Genomic DNA, 22,947 nt, shown 5'->3' on the forward strand with positions numbered 1-22,947 from the left:
CTGTACAATAGTGTTCTCTGGAATAAGGGAAATGTTCTGTATCTGCTTTTTCCAATATGGTGGCCTATTGTCATGTGCAGCTATTAAACACTTGAAGTGTAGCTTAAATTGTGTGGCTATTGAACTGAAAATTTAATTTTATGTAATTGTAACTTGTTTAAATTTAACTAGCTATACATTCGAGGAGCTACCATTTTGGAAAGTAAAATCTGGAGCTCTTGAAACTGAGGACAGATTTCCACCACGTGAGAAGGGTTTTGGCATAAATGTAGCCATGTGCAGAAATTACCTTAAAATGAAATGATTCCTTAATCGGTTAGAAGTCAGTAATTAGTTAGCTACAATTGGATTAATACCAATACTGATTATAATAGTTATGATTGTGATAGATATGACATTGAAATAATTGAACAATTAATGTATTGAGCTCAAACTATGATCCTAGAACTGGCAATAGACTAGAACATGCAGGGGAAGACAACAAGCACACTCCTTGACTTCACAAAGTTTACACAATGTTGTTATAATAGTTTTATTTCCTGGCTGTGCTTAAAAAAACACACAAAAAAAACAGTTTGTGAATGTGAATGAATTGTATTCATATAAAGGCGAAATGAATGTTACAGACAAAATGTTCCTGGAGGGAGAGCCCCTTGAAGAACTGATCATGTGAGAGCACTCCAATCACTAAAGATGATACCAGCTGGTAGGGAGTGAGAAAATGCTACATAGGAAAACAAAACAAACAAAACAAAACAAAAAAACACTGGAGTTTGTAAACTGAAAAACAAACAAACCAAAAGAACTGAGTAACTCATATTTAAGTAGACTTTTGAAACTCTTTTATGTAGAGCACATATGAGTACACAGATTTATCTTCTAAGAGACATTTGCAGCTGTAATTTTCTCTCTGTCCTACCCACGAAGAACATTTCCACTGTGGTAATTAAATCTTGAAGATACAGAGGGTGCCAAAAAAATGTATACACATTTTAAGAAAGGAAAATAAAAACTGTATTAAAATTGTAATATTCATATACCAACAACAAAAGATGAATACAAGTCGTGTGTACGGTTTTTTGGCACCTATGGTAGTGTTACTCTTTGGCTCAAAACTTCTAGTCTCAAGATTAAGGAAAACACCACAATATCATTTTAGACTACTTAACATGTAAACATCTGCATATTCTTAAACAAGTCTTTGAGCAATATCCATATTAGCTAACAACTGACATGTTTGTGGCATTTTATAGTAGACAAGCTGTTTTACCATCCGTAATACATGCATGTGCAGTAATTCACAATTACATACTTCAATAAAAATATTGAATTATGTTGGAGGCTGAGAAAACAAAGAGAAATTAAGATTATTTAACATTTTACTTTTTGTGAACACAAGAATGTATAATACCATCATACCTATTTAAGTTTTATTTCTTGTAGGTGTTACTGAATGAAAGAGAAGTAAATTGGCAGATATAAATGATCCAAGTCTAAGAATATGCCATGGCGACATTTTAAAACATTTCATTAATATTGCCAACATTGTCATTTGGGCCATGCTTCACATATCAGTATAAAGATGTCTTTATTTATACACAGAGAATGGTAACTTAATTGGAGAAGCTCTAAATAGAAAGCCACAGTAGCATTTTTATTTTACAATGTAGTATTTTACCCACAACAATTGCATTGCTTTGTTACAAGTCTGAAACACTAGCAGTATTCTTCAGGAAGTGTGCTGTAGCTCATCAGTTTGATTTTTATTTTCAATTACAATTTATTTTTGACATTACCTGTCCAATTCAAAGTGAGATGTTAGTAAGGGATCTTTCCTGTTGGTTTGCTTTCTGAAAAGACATTGCATTCCTTTTCAATCCAAAGCTTTGTAAATCTGCTGTTACTATTTTACGTATATGACCTGAGCTATTAGTAGACTCTAATGGGATGGCTTTGTGTTTTCCTCTTATGTGGCCTGTGTCCACTCTTCCGCCACAATCACTATTACCAAGCCCTGAAGAGGCTCTATTTCTAAACCTTGCTACTTCAAAGGAGCCGAAAATCTCAAGGGATATTTGCACTAAACAGTAGTTCTTGATCTACACTGCATATCACAATGTTCCTGAGAGCTCTTAAAAGATATGGATGCCAGGGTTCCATGTGCAGAGATTCTGATTTAATTGGTATGGGGAGTGTCCTGATCACAGTTATTTTATAAGAGATCACTGGATGACTCTCTGGTTAAAAAATCACTACTATAGTGTCTCCGGCCCCCACCCCCAATCACTGCTACATCAACTTTGTATGAGTTGCAACATTATTTGGCAATAGATCTCAGGCGTTTTCAGGAACCGGAAGAGAAACTTAGCCAACGTGGCTGTCAGACAATGTGTTTAAGTAAATATCAATGGTGGCTACTTGCAACTATTGTTGCAACAGACTATCAAGAGTACCCTAGGAGTACAAAAAGAGATGAAAGTTCAGGCAGAAAGAATTGGGAAGGGACTTTGGGCAGAGGAGCTGGCTGATTTTAGAGGAAGTGGAAACTTTAGCAAAGTAAGTGTTGCAATGGAGGGATGAACATGCTTGAAGATATCATTGCTTGGAGGATAAGAAAGGGATGGATTCATGTTTTGATGTGGAAAAGCACGTGGGCTAAAATCAGTAGGATAAAATCCATACTCACCCTACTATTGTCTCAATGTGCATATAAAATAGTGAAAAATGACATAATTAACTGATGTGTGATCCTTGAGTCATATAGACTCAGTCTTAGTTTTTTTCAGATGTAGAGAGAATCTAAAATTTTGTACTTGAATGCATAAATTTTGGAGTTGATGCTGGACATTTTAAGTGTCATTGTTATTTAATCCCATTTTATAAATGGAAATAATGAGGCACAGGAACGTTAAACAGGTTGCTCAGGTTTCAAATATTATAAGGTAGCAAAGCAGGCAGAAAAATTACTAAAATTTTGACACTTTGATTTTATAATCTATAAAATAATTATGTTGAGACAGGTGGGCTCTAGTATATATTTCAATTCCAAAAGGAAGGTCTATAACTCCTTAAGTTTTATTTCTCTTTCAAGAAATTTAAAAAATCACCCTCTTGATATTTTATCTAAAACAAGATCAGAATATTGTTCTTTAAAATTTGGAGCATTTGCTTGTTCGTAATTTCCTAAAAAGTCATCCTTTTCTCATTATTATATGAACACTATCAATGCTGGTTTGGGGGTAACTGCCAGTGGCTCCTGTGTGATTTCTTGACCTGTAATTGGCTCTTCTCTGCTTTTTTGTTTGTTTGTTTGTTTCCATTGCTGTTGTTCTTTCATTTTGAAGATCACCCTGTTTCTTAAAAAGATAGAACAAAAGATCATTTGAGTACTTCTCCAGCTACTTTCCTAACTTCTAAAGAGACTATGCATATATATATATATATATATATAATTAAAGATTTTTAGTGTAAGGGGCGAGGGCGGTGGTAGATGACGGTACAGGGGATCAAGTATATGGTGATGGAAAGAGAACTGACTCTGGGTGGTGAACACATAATGTGATGTATAGATGATGTATTACAGAATTGTACACCTGAAACCTATGTAACTTTACTAACAAGAGACAATTTTTATAGATGACAGATGTATCTATTACATTTGTACCTTATTTCAAAAAAGATTTGGTACGTTTCTTTTAAAGCATTGTTTACCGTGTCATCTGACATTATTTCGATAGGTTTATACTAAACTTTTATATATTTTTTTCTTAATGCTATGAACCTTTAAAAAATATCATTTGGGTATGTTGTTTTAAAAACTTTGAGATCAATAGCTTTTAGAGATTATTACACAACAAAAGAGAAGGGTCTTTGATCTTCTTAGAGGTTAGTGCTAAGAGCTGATAAAAGTGTGTATTTTGACATTTTTGATATTTGGAAATAACGTTTCACACATTTGCCATTGCTATCTAGCAGACATGTCATTAATACTATTTATGTGCCTACTTTATAGCAAAGTCCTTAGAAACTTTTTGCATTCATTAAGCATTAAAATTCCAAAGACCAAAGTAGATGGGATACATTGTTCTCACCTTATAATCAAACAAATTGAGACATGGAAAGTTAAGTGACCTTTCTAACCCCAAAGCTTTTGGGGTCATTTCAACATTTTCAGAACAAGGAAACAAACTATTAGTAATGACTTCTAAATGTATTAAATTGAGGATATGTACACTATCATGTTCTGAAACTCATTGTTAGAACTACAAACATAATATAAAAGTAGATGGGGAAAAAAATAAACAAAGAGACCTTGAGAACCAAGGTTGACTTGGTCATTTTCTTGATGTTTTGTGATATGAACTATAGATTCTATCTAAGAGGGGTATTAAGTTTCCTGCCCTCTAAAACTCATTTACAATGTCAATACTGTGGTTGTTGTTTTATAATTTCCAAAATAAGATTTTTCTGAAACTATTTTTTAATACGTAGAGGTTTTATAAAGACTTTTTGAAAAACTATATGTAATATACAGTTGCACAGTTCCTTTCTAAATTTTGTAACATATTTGGAACATGTTAGTAAAATGCTACGTACTCCCCTAATAATGAATGCTTTATTTGAAAGGTAAACATGACTGCTGATAAGTCTCATTTATATAAGATTATCTAATAAACTAGCTTGCATGAATTTTCACCTCCTTTGCTAACTGTGGAACCAAATGTCCCCTCACTGTATGGACAAGCCTATGATATGCAATTAGGTCAGTCTTACTGCTATTATTTACAGCGCTCTCATCTATGTGGGTGGCTTTATATTTACTTACAACTTCCCCTTTTCTAAATGCAACAACTGTATTCCTGGGTAGAAGCCTCTTCATTACTTTCAAGAACAGGAAAGAATATATATGTGAATCATCTTACCTAATGTTCATAATCAGGCAGTGTTTTCATGTTAAATGTCAGAAGAGCAATTGATAATATTTGGAGTAAACATGTCTGGGAGATGAAGAAAGGGTGCCTTCTGCAATGCTACTGGTTTTCTATTTGTAATCTTGGGTGCTTATTCTGCTTTGTGAAATTGATCAATCTGTATACATGTGAATTATAAGTATTCTATATGTATTTATATGCTATTTAACATTTTATTTTAAAAAGAGCTAAAGGTTAGCTATAACTAAGGAAGAAGAAAAAAAAAACTTAAAGAAAAAGTTCAAGGATTACTTGGAGAGACACAGTTAATAGAACAATAGGGATTTAAAACAAGGATAAAACCACAGTACATAACATCATCCAGCAGTAGAAAGAGATGATTCCATCACTAAAGGCAGGTTTAAGAAACTCAGTAATGCATATCTCTTCTGAGGTCAAAACTTTCAAGTTACAGTCAAAGAAGCCAGGCATACAAACACCTGGCCTATATGGAAGGTTAGTCAAGTCACCACTCCACCTTGATTCAGATTGCTTTAAACTTGGTATATTACTGAAATGACAAATTGGGAATGCAAAGAATATATAAGATAAAAAGTACTAATCAGTGATTGCAGAATCCTACTAGAGTTCTAATTTCTTAGAACACTATGCTCAAATTAAATGATCTTAGTAACCTCTTCTGAAGTAAGAAATCTACCGGAACAGCAGAACCCTAAAACATTGGCCCAGGTACTGTGGACCTAGAGGAAGCTGGCTTCATAGCCTGCTGTCCAGTTTTCACCCCGTCCCTAAACTCCTGGGGCCAGCTAAGTCTTCTAACTGGCTGAAGTAAAAGGCACATACCTTTCTGGAACTACACAAGTACATATTTATATTTAGGTTAGACCATGAAAGTGCATCTTTTCCTCCCAAAGTTTCCAGAGCTGATAGAAAATCCTTCTCTACCCATATCAGACAGCTATAAGGAAGTCTTCATTAAAGGCAGTTTTGCATCAGACATTCTCAGGAGATGTTAGTGGTCTTGAGAGGAAATGATGCTATGCGGATGTGTGGGGACAGAGCCCCAAAGAGCAGTTTCCAGGCTCTCGGCCTCACATAGAAAGCTGCTGGCTCAGGTAGTAAATGGCCATCAACTGTGATTGGATGGCCATCAGCTGTCGCTAGTTGGCCGTCAGCTGTAACCAGTGAGCCATTGGCCACTAATATAACTGCCGTGGCTACGCTAGCAGAAAATGGGGGCTAGCAAGAAGATGGTGGCTGAGCCTGCAAGCGGTGCAGTGAGGGTTGAGAATTGTGTGGCTCCTGTTTCCTGTGTCTCTAACCCAGCCGCCAGTAAGAATATAGTAATATGACTCCCTCATCTATGGCTCCGTGGGTGTTCCTTTTTGGCCTCACCGTATCCTGCGTTCTTGTGTGGGGAGCAGGAGCAGAGACCCTGCACGCCTCCTCGCATGACAAATGGTGCAGCGAGCAGGGTATGGTGCCGGCCAAAGCTCTCCGAAGGGCGGTGGAGCAGTTTGTGTGTATGAACACTCAGTCTCAGGAAGACCAGGAGGAACAGCTGCTGGAGAGCTGCACCCCCGTGGAGGGGTGGGAGGACTTGGACGGTTCTCCCACCAGCACAGGAAAAGCCATGCAGCTGCTGGAGAGATGGAGCCCGTGGAGAGGTGGAAAGGTGTAGACGGTTCTCCAACCAGCACAGGCCGGAGAAAGCAAAGGTCATTGCGGCCCTGTGGGCCGGGAAGTTCCTGCTCAGGCAGCCCGGATGCGGGACTTGTCCCAGGAGGAAAGGCTTGCTGAGTCCTCCATGGGAGATGAGGGTGAGGTCAAGGTTGTCCCTCACCCCCAGGACAGCCCTTGCGAATGACTATGGACTATGGGGAATTGCCTTCCATCCCTAATTTAATGGACCGCTTGACTGTTTGTTTGGGAACATACCACCATATAGTGGAACTGGGGGATATTTGCTTTTGTGTCTTGACTGGTCACCATTGAGAACATGTAAGCACCTTGACTGTGAGTCACTGTTGTTCCAGCAGGGTACCCTGAGAGGCCCAGAGAGAGTGGCAGTGCCCTGAGAAACCCTGACTGTGTCCGGGAAGACAGGTAGTACCCTAAGAAGCCCAGGAAGTCTGGCTGTGCCCAGAAGTACTGGTGGTGCCCTGAGAAACCCTGGCTGTGTCCAGAGAGCCTGGCTGTGTCCAGGATATTGCATTCACCTCCAGGCTCCTCCCTCGCAGAAGACGCTTGTCATGTAGATTGTGAGGTGAGAGCCTGTAGGGGTGGAGTGTGAGGACAGAACCCCAAAAAGCAGTTTCCAGGCTCTCGGCCTCACAAAGAAAGCTGCTGGCTCAGGTAGTAAATGGCCATCAACTGTGATTGGATGGCCATCAGCTGTGGCTGGTTGGCCATCAGCTGTAACCAGTGAGCCATTGGCCACTAATATAACTGCCGTGGCTAAGCTAGCAAAAAAATGGTGGCTAGCAAGAAGATGGTGGTTGAGCCTGCAAGTGGTACAGTGAGGGTTGAGAATTGTGTGGCTCCTGTTTCCTGTGTCTCCAACCCAGCTGCCAGCGAGAATATACTGGTATGACTCCCCTGTCTATGGCTCCGTGGGTGTTCCTTTTCGGCCTCACCGTATCCTGCGTTCTTATGTGGGGAGCGGGAGCAGAGACCCCGCAAGCCTCCCTGCACGACAGGATGTAAGGAACATATCTGATGTTATGGTGCAGGAGTTACGTGATGAAAAATATTAAGGAGTAAAAGTTGCTTCTCAGCAATATTTTCATAGAAGTGCAATTTGGGGACTCACAACGCTGAACTTGAGATGCACATATGAATTAGATAGACTCCTGATTTCTGATTCTGTCATTTGGAGGTGAAACCAGAGAGATGACTTTGTGGTTTACATGAAAGGATTGCTCTCCTAAATTAATTTGCTCAGTATTGCTTCCCAATGTTTGTTTTGAATGTGTAAAACCTATATTGATATCTGATGATGTGTTGACTAGAAGAGGGACACTTCCCAATCAAATTATTTCTGTGTTATCAGATGCTTCAAATATTGCATCAATTTTTGTGGAGTGCACTATTGTGACAAATGCAATACTCCTAACACATTAAGAAAATTGTAATGCATAAATGCACTTAGAATTGGTTGTGCTGTATACATCATGCACTACTGCAAGTAAAAAAAGTGACACTAGTACTGTAATTAAAATATACTCGTAAGGTGTCCTTGCCAAATTCTCACTTATTTTTGTGTCTACAGTTGAAATGCCAAACTAACATTTTAAAAATACTAATCTTCATTTAAAAAAAAAATACTCTACAATATCTCTATTTGCTATCTTGAATCATTTTGATTTTAGAAATATTTGAGCACTTGAAGAATTATTTGGTAAATCAACCTGTTGTCTACAATGTCATTACACTTTTTTTTTGTCAATGAGTTTTCTAAGCTTTGTTATATGTTGTTAAAATCAGGCCTCAGAAATATTTTATCAAATTATTTAATATATAAAGTCCCAAGAACTTCATATTGTCAAAGTTATTTAAAATAAAGCTTGTAAACCAATGAACATTAATACTTACCCTAACAAAAGCAAGGTACAAACTAAACTTTACTCAATTTAGTAACTAAATAAATCAGAGAATAGCTTATATATTAGCTTTAACTTTGAAATTCCAAAATTGTGGTTTAGAATATCTGAAAGATATTTTTCTGAAAGAAAGTGAAAATGGGATAGCCTATAATTGTGTGTGTGTATATATATAGATAGATAGATATAGATATAGATATATAGATATATAGATATATAGATATCTATGAAGTTTGGGAAACAACATAGAGAAACAAAACATTTGGTGAGTTTTGTCCTGTGTAATATTTGTAGACGAAAAGTCGTGAGAAACAGAAAAAAAACTACATTAGACAATATTTGGACTGAAATGTTTGTGTATTTTAATAAGGAAAAATAGAATTGGAAATATCCTTTATTAAATAGAATTGTACCTGAGTTCACCAGTTTCCTCAGCACCTCTAGAAACAGCATTGCTCATTTAAAAATGTCATGTCCATAAAGAACAGTCAAACAAAGAAACAATTGCAAATATATATATAGATATAGATATAGATATAGATATATGAAATTCTACTAATTTTATAAAACTAGTACAGTAGATCAATTTTGGGGAAAAAATCTGGAAAAAGACCAGTGTTAGTGACTAAATATTAAAGGCAGAAGGCAGATATGGATAAAACACTGAAATCTGTGGATTGTCTAGACATACTGGATTTCCCGTGACAGTGCTGTAATTCACAGCAGTGGTCTTGGTGTAATATCCTGTTGCACTCTCAAAATAGCCCTAATGGAATGATAAATTATATTTCCACCATGAGCATATGTAAGACGTGTTGTGAATAATTATTCTGCAGATCTTAGTTTTAATCATTAATAAGAATATTCAGTTTTAAAAATTGCCTTGCCTGTGCCTGGCTACGGCTATTTCTATTTTTTACACAAGAATATGAATTTGACAAGTTAGCATTTTGCAGCTCTTTTCAATTGCAAAATGGTGGAGTTTAAGCAATATATTACATGGATCCACTTTCTGTCTGATAAGCCTCAAATTTAACAATCCGCTAATGATGAAAGCAGGGGGAAAAAAACGTAAAGAAACCAACCGCTAGAATTTAGAGACATACTGATTAGAAAAAGTGTATAAAGTTCAGCTAGAATTGTAAAAAGGCTCTTACCAATATCATAAATGAAAGTCACTGGCAAAAAAACAAAACAAAAACACCAAACCTTATAGATCGTTTCATATTTGTGTGCTTGTGTGTATGATCGTTATGTATGTTTTTATTCATAAATATTTTAATAAAGTATTCCTATTAAGATGGGACATACTTTTCCATAATTATTAATTAAAATCATGGTATCTCATACTATGCACCAAGGAGTCTTGGGCTCTTTTAGTTTGATTAAATAGAGAAGAATTACTTCTATGGATTTATAAATTTCATGGCAATTTGAAAAGATTGTTCAATTTAACTGTAAAATTAGTGAGTGTGTCTTGACAAATGCCTAGGACACTCAGCAGTTGATAAGTAGAAAACGGGTTCCATTTATTTTCTCAGTAGTTTCTCAAAGTAATGATACTATTATTCAGAACTCTAATTTGTATGTGTAATTACACATGCATTATATACTCTCTCATGCAGATTTTTTAACACAAAGTTCCTCAGGATTGCATTCTTACTCATAATTAAAAACAGAACTACTAAATTGATGGGAGTTAATAAAAGGTTTTCTTAAGGTTGGGTCATATTTTTATACCCTAGAAGATAAAGAATTAATTTCTGTCCTTTTTTAATATAATCAGATAAATTCTACAAAAGGTACATTTTTATTTTGGTGTTTTAAAAAATGTTATTTTAAAGCGAAGAGGTTATTTAGAACAATAACTCATGAATTTAGAATTTTGCAAAGCATGATGATATCCTTGAAATATAAAGCAGAAATAAAGATGAGGAGGGGAGGCAGGAGAAATTCAGTCTAAACTCATTCCATAAATTAAGGCTTTGAAAATAATAAAATCAGTTGCTGCCTATAAATATGCCAGTAGTTTGTTTGGTATAGACATATTACAAATATTTCAAAAATGCCTTTACCTTCTAGTCTTCGATGTATAATATGAAAACACTCATCAAAAAATTCCTCAGCTGACGTATAGATACCTACAATAATATGCACACTTACTATAAAATGATTTCTTTTGGAAGTTATACAGTAGGAAGTCATGGAACATAGATGCTAATACCTCAGAAATCACAAGTTATGTTTTTTTGTTGTTATTTTGGTTAAATGAAAATGTTGCTACTTTTTGAATTTTAGTCTATAAATTTGGATGTGGAGGGAAAAAAACACACAAATATATTGTATTAAGTACTGAAATAAATTAAATCCTGAGGACCTCTCCAATAGGCTGAGGGAAAGTTTAATTTCAGTAAATCAGACACTGTTCCCTACCCATTCCATTACTACTCGATGGCTGTGAGTAAAGCTGGTTGAATCTGTTGAAGTTCGGACTCTGGCCAGTTGTGAGAAACATAATGGAAACTTTTGTATTGGCTTAGAAATCATGTGCTTAGGATAAGACTTCATTGACCAGTCACCACTCTTTAACCCTGCAGGTGAATCTGCTCCATGCTGGAGGATATCACTGTCAGCTTCATGGAATAGCTCTCAGGCTTGGTGGGTAAGTCTGTCCACGTCACCCGTGGATGACTGTCTTCATCTTTTCAGCATTCTTAGGCAATTACAAATTAGAAGGAGATGCTTTAGCTACTTATTTGTTAAAAAATGGGGTTGGTGGTCTGTGCTTGAGGCAAGGGAACGAGAAAATAAGACTTGGCTAATTTGGAGCACATGAAGGAAAATCCCTCTTCTATAGTTGTTTCCACATTTACTTCCCTGCTATCCAGACTTATTTTTAAATTAAAATAATACAAGATTATACGTAATTAACATTTGCATACTAACCAAATACGACCAGTACACCTGAAGTTCCATTGTGTTTCCAGATGCAATCTCCCTTTTCCACAACACAGGTAAGTTCTATCCTGAACGGGGTGATTCTTTTGTATATATCTTTAAACATACATGTAGTGTGACATGTTTTCAATGGAAACTTAATAGTAATATATTATGTGATTTTGTTGAAACTTGGCTCTAATAGTAGGAATAGGAGACAGCAATTATATATATATATATTTTTGAGAAATGTTGCTGCAATGGAAAGCAAATAAGTGATGCATGAGTATAGCTACTTGAGATACTGTGGGAAAAGAAACTTTTAATTAAGAGAGGAGAATTAACTTTTTTCTTAATGCTGAATAGAATTATATAGTAGAGTGTGAAAAAAAATGACAGAAAGAAAACACAGGCAAAAGACCAATAGAATCTTACTGGAATGAGGCCCGTGATAAAAAGAAAGTGTGAGATCTAGCACGCATAAGTTTAAGTATGAGTCAGGAAGGCAAAATACTCGTACATGAATAGATTGTCAGATTTTGGAAAATCCCTTCTGATTATATCAATTGTCCTAGAAAATTCAAAAACAATATTGATTATCAGAAAAGAATGGCGACCAGGAGGAATTATTGGGGGTTAAGGATAATGGAATTGTGAAAGGGATGTTAAAGAGAAAGGGATTACCGAAGTACACATGGTTGCTTGGTGGTGTTTTGGACTCACTGGATGTTTGTTGTTTTTATTTTTAAGTGATACCAATTATTGAGGTAGTATGTTTTTCTCTAGCTACATTTTGCTGCATTGATACAGTTTCAAAGTAGGGGAAACTTTAGATTAAATCAGTATTTTTTTTTTTTCCCCAGTTACATTACACAGTGAGAGGACGGTGGAGGGAGGAGGTCCAAAGATAAGGGAAGATGTGGTTTCTCAGAAAGAGTGATTGATTATGGAACGTATACTGTGCAAGCCAGAGAGCAAGAATGTCAGAGGAATAAATAACAGTGAAAAGTTGATCAGCAAAAATGCAAATGTAGATTCCTGCTGTATCATTGGTGTCAGGATAAGACTAAGACAGCTGCAAAGATAGGCTGTTGAATAATAGGTGAATGCACAAAGGTGAGATAATGGATGGGTTGTAACCATTATTGTCTCTAGGATAGATTATTTTGCATATTTGGATATCTCTTCAATGAGTCCCCCATTTTTCTTTAGTCTCCAATCCTTTCAATTATTCCCACAAGTGACAAATAATATTCAAATAATATGCTATTTACTCAATAATTCTACTCAAATCCTTCTTTGTTTTCTCTTCCTTCCTTCTTTCCTCCCTTCCTTATTTCCACACCTTTCATGTAATCACTGCTAAATACACAACCACCACTTTAGAAAATTTGCTTACTTTCAGAACCACTATCATAATTGTACCAGGCCTATCTTCTTTGCATATATTCATACCTATTCGTTCAACACCAAAATCAACATGCTTCACTTTTAAGAATGATTCCTGCCCACTGCATAGTCTCTTATTTTCTCAAGACTCTTACTCCAAGCCTTTGTTAGATCACCTTTTTCATAAGCTACGTTGTAAATATTCATTAAATGATATAAGTGAGCACACTTATTTTTTTAATTTTTAAACTATATTGTTAACTCAAGTGTATCTTTGATCCCTAGAAGAGCCTAACTCTACTTGGGGAATATAGATAAACCTTAAATGATTTGTTTGATAAGTGGCAGTATACCAGAAAACTCTAGAAGTAACAATGACAAAGCATTCTACTAATTTCTAATTTACAAGAATTTTTCTCTTTTGAGTACAGTCCATGCTTCATTGTGATTTTGATTATGATTAATTATAAGAACATTATGATGATGTCAACTTGTCAGCCAGCTAAAGAGCTAAACACAAAAATTTCCCTTTTTAGATGGGGTGTGGAGAATTATTCATTAATAAAAGAAATGAGAAGTGAGAAGTCCTTCCTCCCAGTAGTGTTGCTCATTTATTTATTTGGGGTATACAAATCACTTTCATCCTTCATAAACTTGTGCTAAATTCCAACAGTGACTACATAGGGAACCAGTAAATACTAATGTTTTCATGTAAGAGCAAACTGACTTTTGTTGTTCAGTCTGGAGAAGCTTTGAGCACTTCTTTTTTATCATTATTATTGCAATAGTTATTTGGACATAACCTGGAAAAAATTAGTGGCATGCATTTACACATTTTTACAACTCATTTTGATGATGATATGCTGCTTATTTGAGTTTTAGAGTAACTCATAACCTGATTACCTGTTTTCACTTTTATTCTTATTTATTGCCCTGTACTGTGTTATCTTATCCATATACATTTTTAATTCTTCTTTTTTCTTCAATTTCCTGAACCAATTCTACTCTCCTTCAAGACTTGTGCCCTTAAGACATTGTCATTAACCTCAGATATGGAACTTTGTCAAAAATACTGTCTAGAATGGAAACAACTTTGTCATTTCATTAGAAAATGTGCAATCGTGTTCTGAAACTTTTCTTATTTTAACCTTCAAGGTTATTTTATATTTTGGGGGGATGGGGAGAGGCATAAATATTTTTTTCAGGATAGAATTGTACAGTTTCCTCTGCAAATAATTTCAACTTTGATTGCTGGAATGTACTTAAGTTGATAATTCTCTATAACAGCATTAATTACAATACAATTGGGAGGTTATAAAAGCTTCAGATTGGTGAGAATTTTTCAGAAGACTAAGCATTTTACAATCCACTCTCATCTTATTATATTTCCCTATTATTGTGACCATATAATTCCTGCTTACTGGTAGGAATTATCATGTTACTCTTATGTCTTCATAAATCAAGCTGTTAAAAAGTAGGTTAGGTTGCCCTTCATAGCAAGTCAAATACATTTCAATCAAAAGATAGAGTTGTACCTGTTCTGTGTGTGTTCTAAATTTGGGGAATAATTTTATATACTACTTCAAAGATGACAAAAACATTAAAATGAAATCCAGTGTAAATAAAATCTGTAGGATGAAATATTTAAAAGTAAAGATTCAAAGAATTAGCACAAATTGAGAGGATGGGAGTATCAATATAAGTACAGTATATGCTGTGTTGAGGAACGGACATATATAATTTAAGTAAAACCTCTTTTCTTCAAAAAGTCAATATTACATAAAATATATTGGAGGAGCCTTTCAGCTAAAAGACTCCACACATTTATTTAACTAGAAGGAGCTCTACTTTAAGCGATATATAAAGTATTAATATGTTTCTTGGATTAAACAAAATACTATCTAATGGAAAGAAAATAACATTTATTGAACAGTTATGCCAGGCTTTTAATACTCACAGTGACGCTACAATATTAGAAAATTCTCCAGCTAAAACTAAAGCTGGGTTTCACTAGTCCGATATCATCAAACTTACTCCAGTGTGTTTGCTTTTCATAAAACACTGGCCAGCAACCTGCATGAAAGTCCCCTGAGAATTCATGTTAAAACATATATTCCTCACCATTACCAAAACTGTCGAATCACAGTCTCTGAAGGTGGGGCATGTTTTAATAAGCCCCCTGGGTGACTCTATATGCACAGACTTTGACTATTACTGCACCACAGAATGCTTTGGCAACATTACCTGATTTTGTGTCCAATACATAAGAATTCTCAACTCTTGATTGGTGCGAAGATCTTAAAAAAATTAAGTCATGCACACAATGTATTTTTAGGCTGAGTATCTTGGTCCTGCCAAAATCAATGGGATAACTGAAAAACTGAACTGAGAAACAGACTCTCTAGAGGAGCTAAGAGAGTGCAACATAAATAAAATATCAGCCTTTTCAAGGTAGACTGTTCTAGTTTACGGATACACAAGACTCTCTTGTCAGGCATCGCATTCAATTAGTAAAGGAGTTTCAATGGAGTCATCCATAAGGCAATCTTCATGCCTAATGGAAAGAAAATACACTACACAAGGGCCACCAGTTCCTCTAGTCATAAAAGCTCATTTTAATGGCAGTGCTCTATGTCAATCTGGCCTGAGTCCAGCTCAATTTCCGTGCCATAAACATGGTATAAGAGCATCCACAAAAGCACAGTAAACAAAACGGCAGCTTGGAGGAATCAAGGAAATAGAAAAATGAGATGGCTCTTCCTCCCTGAACCAAGTAGGTGTCAGCCAGGTAGTAAAAATAGAAGCAAAATCAAAGAAGAATAAGGTTTCCTGAATGGCATGTCAAACATAATCTCTTTTAACTTTGTACACAGAGACAGCAAAACATTTAGAAAAAATGTTAAAAATGAAGCATAATATAAGCAAAGTAGTAAGAGTATTTAACGGATAAATAAAAATTCATCTTTATTCTAATGTTTCTATATTTAAAATCACTAAAATAATGAACATTTTCCTGCAAGTGGAAGCTTTTGCACAGGATGATCACTGATGACCATTATTCATTCGGTCCGGAAACCCTTATTAAGTGAAAAACTAAAAACTGAATAAGCTGTATACCAGAAAATGTAAGGTTTTTAAAATGTGAAATTTTCAGTATATGTATAGTGTTTTATTGTATCATAGTTTAATGCCAGCTGTTTGAAAGATAATTTATCATTTTTTTTCCAATGCTTAAAAATTTCTGTCCTCGTTATCACTTATGTGATAAAAGTAAATACTTCACAGTAATGGAAGCTTCATGGATGCAATAGAATCCCAGAAGGAAGAGGGCAAGAATAACCTCTTTATTTGAGTTGCAACCTATCACATATCATGTTTGTACAGAGTCCTACAACAACAAAAAATGCTCAGCAAACGTTGAGATTAAAACAAAACAAAACAAAAAACAAAACAACAAAAAAACTGAGAACAGAAAATGAGCTAGGCACATTTCATCATGATTCCAAAAAAGAATCAAAAGACTTTTCCATAGCTTATGAAGTGAATTGGCAGGGAGCAGGAAAGGAAGAAATCCAGGAACTCAAATTTCCTTCTGAAATCACTACCTTGAAGTGATAAGAAAATACAGAGAATGAAAAAATACTGGGGGAGAGAAAAGCAGACTGGTAATTGCCTGTGCCTTGGAAGAGTAGTTAACAATTAAGTTCTTCCCCATCCTCTTCTTTTAAAACGAAGTATAGAAAGAAAAAAATTATCTCCATTGCCATCTTGTTTGGATTCAGTTAGACATGTGGATATTTCCTCAGTTACTGACTGTGGTTATTGATTTTGAATCTAAAGTTTAAATAGCATTAGGTTACTAGAGTTCCTAAACTATATTTATTACTGTGTTAGTCTGATCAGGATGCTGTAACAAAATACCATAACCTGGGTGGCTTAAACAGCAGATACTTATTTCTCACAGTATGAAAGCTGGGAAATAACAAGGTCATGGTGCTGGCCAATTCTTAGAACCCTATTTCTGGCTTATGTACTGGCACCTTCTCTCTATGTCCTCACATAGGAGGGGCGGGTGTGTGTGTGGGGGGGAGAGAGAGAGAGAGAGAGAGAGAGAGAGAGAGAGAGAGAGAGAGAAGAGGGAGCTCAATCTCCTCTCATTTTCTGATAAAGCCACTAATCCCATCATGAGGGCTCTACCTCAGCTAATATAATTACCACCCAATAGTCCCATCTCCACATATAGCCACATTGGAGATTAAGTCATTCATACATGAATTTTCAAGGGAATGCAATTCAGTCTGTATCAGTAATCCTTTATGTCCTAACAATAGACTCCAACTATGGAGTCATTACTACTATTTTGATTGGGTTGTATCTACTCTGCTATAACTCAACCTTAGTATAATTCATGCTGCAAAAGTATACCCCCAAATCACTAGCAGCGTCTTTGTGGACAAGCTTCTACTTCTTTAGTATTTATGGTAAGACCTGTCTAGATTCTTATTAAGGTGCTGCCTTTCAAAATTTCGTCAGTGTATCTACACCTTTCTCTCCCTTTGCCTCTACTACTGTAACTTAACCAACGGCTTGAGGCAGCAGAGTATAGCTCACTCACGCTTTCCTTGGCTGTGTACTGCTCGTCTTCCTGAAATGTCTCCTCGGGCCTTGGACTCAGACATTCCGCAGCAGGCTATTCTGCTGCACGGAACTGTCATATGCCTAGATCCGAATCATCCTTGGTCTTGATTTTCTTCACGATGAAGTATATTTTGAATTTGAACATATCATCTGCTTAATATTCTTGATATGAAAAATCCTGTATTATTAATAGACTTCAACTCATAATAATCAGTACTCTTATAAGCCACAACTTATAGTAGTACATATTTATTCCCACTTTGTGACAGCGTCAAGATTGCAGAGGCACAATTATTCTAAGACAGAAAAAGGTTTGGTTGAACTTATTCACTTGGAGTAACATAGCTACCTTGAAATCTTCATATAAAGCCAAAGATCGATTCTTATAATCATTAACTAATCCATGTAATAACTACTACAGCTTCTTACCCCTAATATCCATCATTTCATGGATACACACACACACACACACACACAAACACACACGTGTGTGTATGTATATATATATTTTTTCCCCTAATATTTTCTTAAATATCTTATAACAGTTGAATTGATTAATCATTAATATGTGCCAACATCTGCTTTTTTGTTTTCACCTATCAATTTCTTTGATTTAATCTTATCCCTTTCTTATTAGCCAAATAACTAATTGTAGCCTGGCTTTATACCGTAAGTATGTATTAATTCACATTTAAGCCAAATTCATGTGACATAGTTACTCTTTTTTCATATATCTAAAAATTTACAGTTTCTTTACTCATTATATTATCACATAACTTTATCTGATTATTATACATTTTCAACCTGGTATTATATAATTTCTCGTGCCAAAATTAATTTTGTTTTCTACATTTAAGAAGCATGTATTTTTTTTAAAGACTATATTACCCTGCTTCCCCCAAAATAAGACCTAGCCAGATAATCAGCTCTAATGCATCTTTTGGAGCAAACATTAATATAAGAGCTGGTATTATATTATATTATATTATGTAATATTATATCATATTATATTATATTATATTATATTATAATATACATGGTCTTATATTATAGTAAAATAAGACCGGGCCTTATATTAATTTGTGCTCCAAAAGACTCATTAGAGCTAATTTTGCAGCTAGGTCTTATTTTTAGGATAACACGGTAATTAGTATTCTTATTTGAAAGATACTTAAGGGGATTCTGAAGTAAATAGGAGGGGAATTTATTATTAAAGTAAATGAATAAACTTCCAGACTTCCAGCTTCTGTTTAGGATCTAGTAAATTGAAAAGGGTTTCAATCCTAAACTGAAACCAACCAACCAACCAAAAAATTCAGCCAAACAGAAAATGCCCATGCTTTGTTTGTTTCTTCATTTTGTTGTTGTTTATGTTATTTTATTTTTTTTGACTCAGTAGTTAGTTGTGATCACAGGCTAACCAACTGATGAATAAAATAAATACAGACAGTCAGAAAAACACAACAAGCACTGGCTCACTTGGGCTATTAGTAAGAAACATTCAGGATGCCACTAGGGTGAGTGGTAAATCGGTGAGGATAACCAATGTGCAATGGAAGAACAGGTGAAGCATATGGGGGTTGGAAATGTGAAGAGTGTCCACAATCTCTTCTAGGTTTTTACTTCATTAACCTCATTAGGAGGTTATGTAAAATATTGAAGAACTTCTGAGAAAGTGTTTTTCATGGCATGGATCTGAGGAAGGTGGACATCAGCTCTTTGCAGGAGGAACATGAAGCAGTGCAATATTATTTAAAGGTACACTCAAGACTATAAAGGAATTAAACTGGAAATCAGTAACAAAAATATATCTAGAAATGCTCCAAATATTTGAAAACTAAACATACTTAAAAAAAAAGTGAGTCAAAAATTAAGCCTCAAGGAAAATTAATAAATATATTGAACAGAATAAAAATTAAATTCAACATATAAACATTGTGATATGCATCTAAAGCAGTTGTTATAGGGACATTCATAGAATTATAAATTACAAACATTAGATTCAAACTGGTATATTTGTTCCTCACAGCAGTAAGGATTAGCAATTGTAAAACTACATGTGTTAAATTAATTAAACAGGGAGGCCATTCAACAGTATTTATTGAAAAATTTCTTCATGTAAGTAGACCTGCACAGTTCAAACTGGTGTTGATCAAGGCTCAGCTGTACGTCACTTAACCATCATCCAAACTTATGAAGCATGCACTTTTTATTATCTCTATTTTACTGATGACCAAACTAAGTCACAGAGAACTTATGGGCTAGTTCAGGGTCATATAGCAGATAAGAGGCATAGCTAAAATTTTAATTTCATCCGGTTTAGCTCCAGAGCTTGTGTTCTGAGGGTTATCATTACATGTGTTTTCAGCCAATGCAAATAAGTTGTGAAACGGGACTATGTCATCACAGGAATATGTCCTACAGGTTCTTTATTATTTTAATCTGTGAAGATACTCAGGTGTAAAAGCAGTGGGTTTTCTTAGCCAAACAATGCTCTATCTATTGCCTGAGTGTATAGCCTCTGATTTAGAGGACTCTCCACACTGTCCCCACATTCCCACATTTTTATTTATTTTTTTCTTATTCAAGCTGTAACTTACTTAAAAACACAAAAACTTTACTTTGGAGGCATTGATGAATTTATCACCCAAGTGGGGATAGGTATCTGATGGGGTAAGGAAGCAGTGTAGAAATATCTTGATATACAAAACAGTAAAAGACCAAGTACTAAAGTCACTGGGCCCTGGAGAAAATAGATCATATCATCAGTGACTATCATGTTTACTATCTGTGGTTCTATTTTATTAATGACAGGAAGAACAGAAAGGTGGACCGCTCAGGCTTACAGTATCTGTCTGGGCCCAGTCAGCACAAGTAAACAAGATAGGGACAAGGGGGTAACTAGCTCATCCGTTCATCTGAGACTTGCCCTGGTTTAGTGTGGAGAGTCCCATGTCCCACAAACTCTCTCAGTCCTAGGCAAAATTGGGTTATTCTGAAGGCAGGTAAGAGTAATAGTGGAGTTAATTGCTTTCCTGCCCAGTCTCATGTTTCTTCCAAAGGATTAGGTTTATAACTATGGGAATTATGGGCAAACACCTGGCAAGACTCAGGTAAACATGCAGTAATATGATTAGACACACTGGGAACTGAAATAGAAATGTTCCGCTTTAGGGCAATGTTTGACCGTTCAACTTGCTTTATTATCAGATTGTCTCCATATGGTCTAATTGAATGTTTTAACATTTCAGTGAGACTCTATGACCAGGACAATTTGCTCACTAAGATGGTGAAATAACTACCTACTCCATTTTGCAATTGTCACTACCTTTATTTTTGTGTAATGCCTTATCATAAAGAGATAGAGGAGAATTGAAACCACTGAAAGCCTCACAGCAAGCACTCAGGAAAAGTGTGTATCATGCTTCATCACCTTGAAACTGCAAGATTAACTGTTCTTAACATAGCATAACATTATCATAATACTAACATTCCAGCCACTTGTAAAGTATTTTGCTCATTTGATGCCTTAAATTAAGTTCATTGTTAGTTCTCTTTAATGACTTTAGTTATGCCCCTAGTAGCTAAGTACTTCTTTATGGGGATATTGTATAAATCTCTATTTAGCATACAGCTAACCTAAAAGGGCAGTTGTTCAATGACACATATCTGGGTGATTATTTTGCTGCTAATAATGTGCTTCTCTAAGGAATAAACCTGTACTTTGAACCATGATGATTCTTAAACCAAAAGTAGTAAAACCTGTGGGGAAAATGACATTTATAGTTGAAATTATTGATTTATGTATGCCAGAACTTGGTTGCAGGTGTTATTACACTTCACATGTATGAAATAAGAAAATAAGTTTCCATCAGTAGAACCTATTATTTGAAATGAATTGAATTTGTAGGATTAGAAGAAGATAGTCAATATACCTCATACCTATACAGTGAAATTCAATCTTAGGGTGCTATTTTTAAAAGAGAAACTATAATTTTTTTCCCCAAAAATAATACCAGGCTCCATAAGTAACATGTCTTTAAAGGTAACATTGAAAGGTATGCAATATTAATGGTTATTTCTATGTCATATTTTATTTAATGAATTTCTGTTATTCTATATAAATACGAACCTGGTCCTTTATTAGTTTTTTTGGTTTTTGTTTGTTTGTTTGTTTGTTTTTTGACCAGGCATGAGCTAAATACCTAGCTTCTATGGGCCAACACGGTGCCTGAAGCATCATAGATTATGCATTGTCACCTCAAGGGATGCTTTGCACACAACTAAACTTGAACCCTGTTTAACCATAATATTGGCAAATAACCCATTTCACCAGGAAGAAACCATCTTATCAGGGATAATTTAAACAATTTTGGTATACAAAATTAACTATCAACTATATGTAACACTATGTGTTACAATTAAATTATAATTTACATAATTACAATAGAAAACTTGTTATTCACGTCCCCTAAACATTTTGCGGGCTGGACCCTTGGCTCAGGTGTTTGGAGGGCATTGCTCCTAACACTGAGGTCACTGGTTGGATTCCCACAAGGGCCAGTGAGCTGTGCCCTCTACAGCTAAGATTGTGAACAATGGCTCTCCCTGGAGCTGGGCTGCCTTGAGCAACCGGAGGTCAGTGTGAGCTGCCGTGGGCTGCTGTGTGCTGCCGTGGGCTACCATGTGCTGTCAAGAGCGGCTGGCAGCCAGCATGAGTGGCTGGCTGCTGGTGTGAACTGCTGTGAGTGCAAGGCTCATAACACCGGCATGGGTCAGGGAGCTGTGTCCTACACAACTAGACTGAGAAACAATGGCTTGAACCGCAGTGTGTGTGGGGGGGGCGAGGGGCAGAAAAGAGGGGGAGATTTGCAGTTTGATAATATATTCAACACAGTATGTATGAATATTTAACAAACAAAATCATATGTAAGTCAGCAACCATGTGTTTCAGTTATGGACGTCAATAAATTTATTTGAAGATATTTTTCTATCTTAAGATAGTTTAGCAAAAGATGCGCATAAATACTACCATGAAAAAAAAATGGTTATCAATAGCAAGATCTATAGTCCTTATACTGATCCAAAGTTTTAAATTAGTCACTTATCTATTTTTATCTAGTTTATGTTCAAGGAGGAATTAAAGATTTTTTTATTTTTTTTTTAAGTTTTCTGACTTCAAGGGGCATATATTTTGTTTAGGGTAACCTGTAATATATTTAATTAGTAATTTCAAACTGATGAAGAAAGGAAGAAAGAATTTAAACTTATTTTGTGAACCCTTTTTAGAGCCAAAATTTTTACATATTTTGTTTAAATTTCAGAGAAACCAACAAATTAGACATATTACTTTTACCATTTTATATGTGAGTAAACATGCTCTAAAAAGGAAACTAACATGCTAGAATTCACATATTTTATGCAACACAAGGAGGACTCAGAACATGATA

At 35.3% G+C, this 22,947-nt stretch overlaps 1 long non-coding RNA gene across 5 annotated transcripts in view; it reads left to right on the plus strand.

Annotated features, from left to right (window-relative positions):
* LOC109456613 (uncharacterized) overlaps positions 1-22,947 on the plus strand; it is a 311,954-nt gene that overhangs the window by 146,746 nt on the left and 142,261 nt on the right. For all 5 annotated transcript variants that reach the window (XR_012498217.1, XR_012498220.1, XR_012498221.1 and 2 more), the window contains one exon: positions 11,131-11,195. This is a non-coding gene — a long non-coding RNA (uncharacterized LOC109456613). The remainder of the gene's footprint in view (positions 1-11,130; positions 11,196-22,947) is intronic.

This window comes from Rhinolophus sinicus, linkage group LG07 (genome assembly GCF_036562045.2).
Source record: "Rhinolophus sinicus isolate RSC01 linkage group LG07, ASM3656204v1, whole genome shotgun sequence".
Classification (NCBI taxonomy): Eukaryota; Metazoa; Chordata; class Mammalia; order Chiroptera; family Rhinolophidae; genus Rhinolophus; species Rhinolophus sinicus.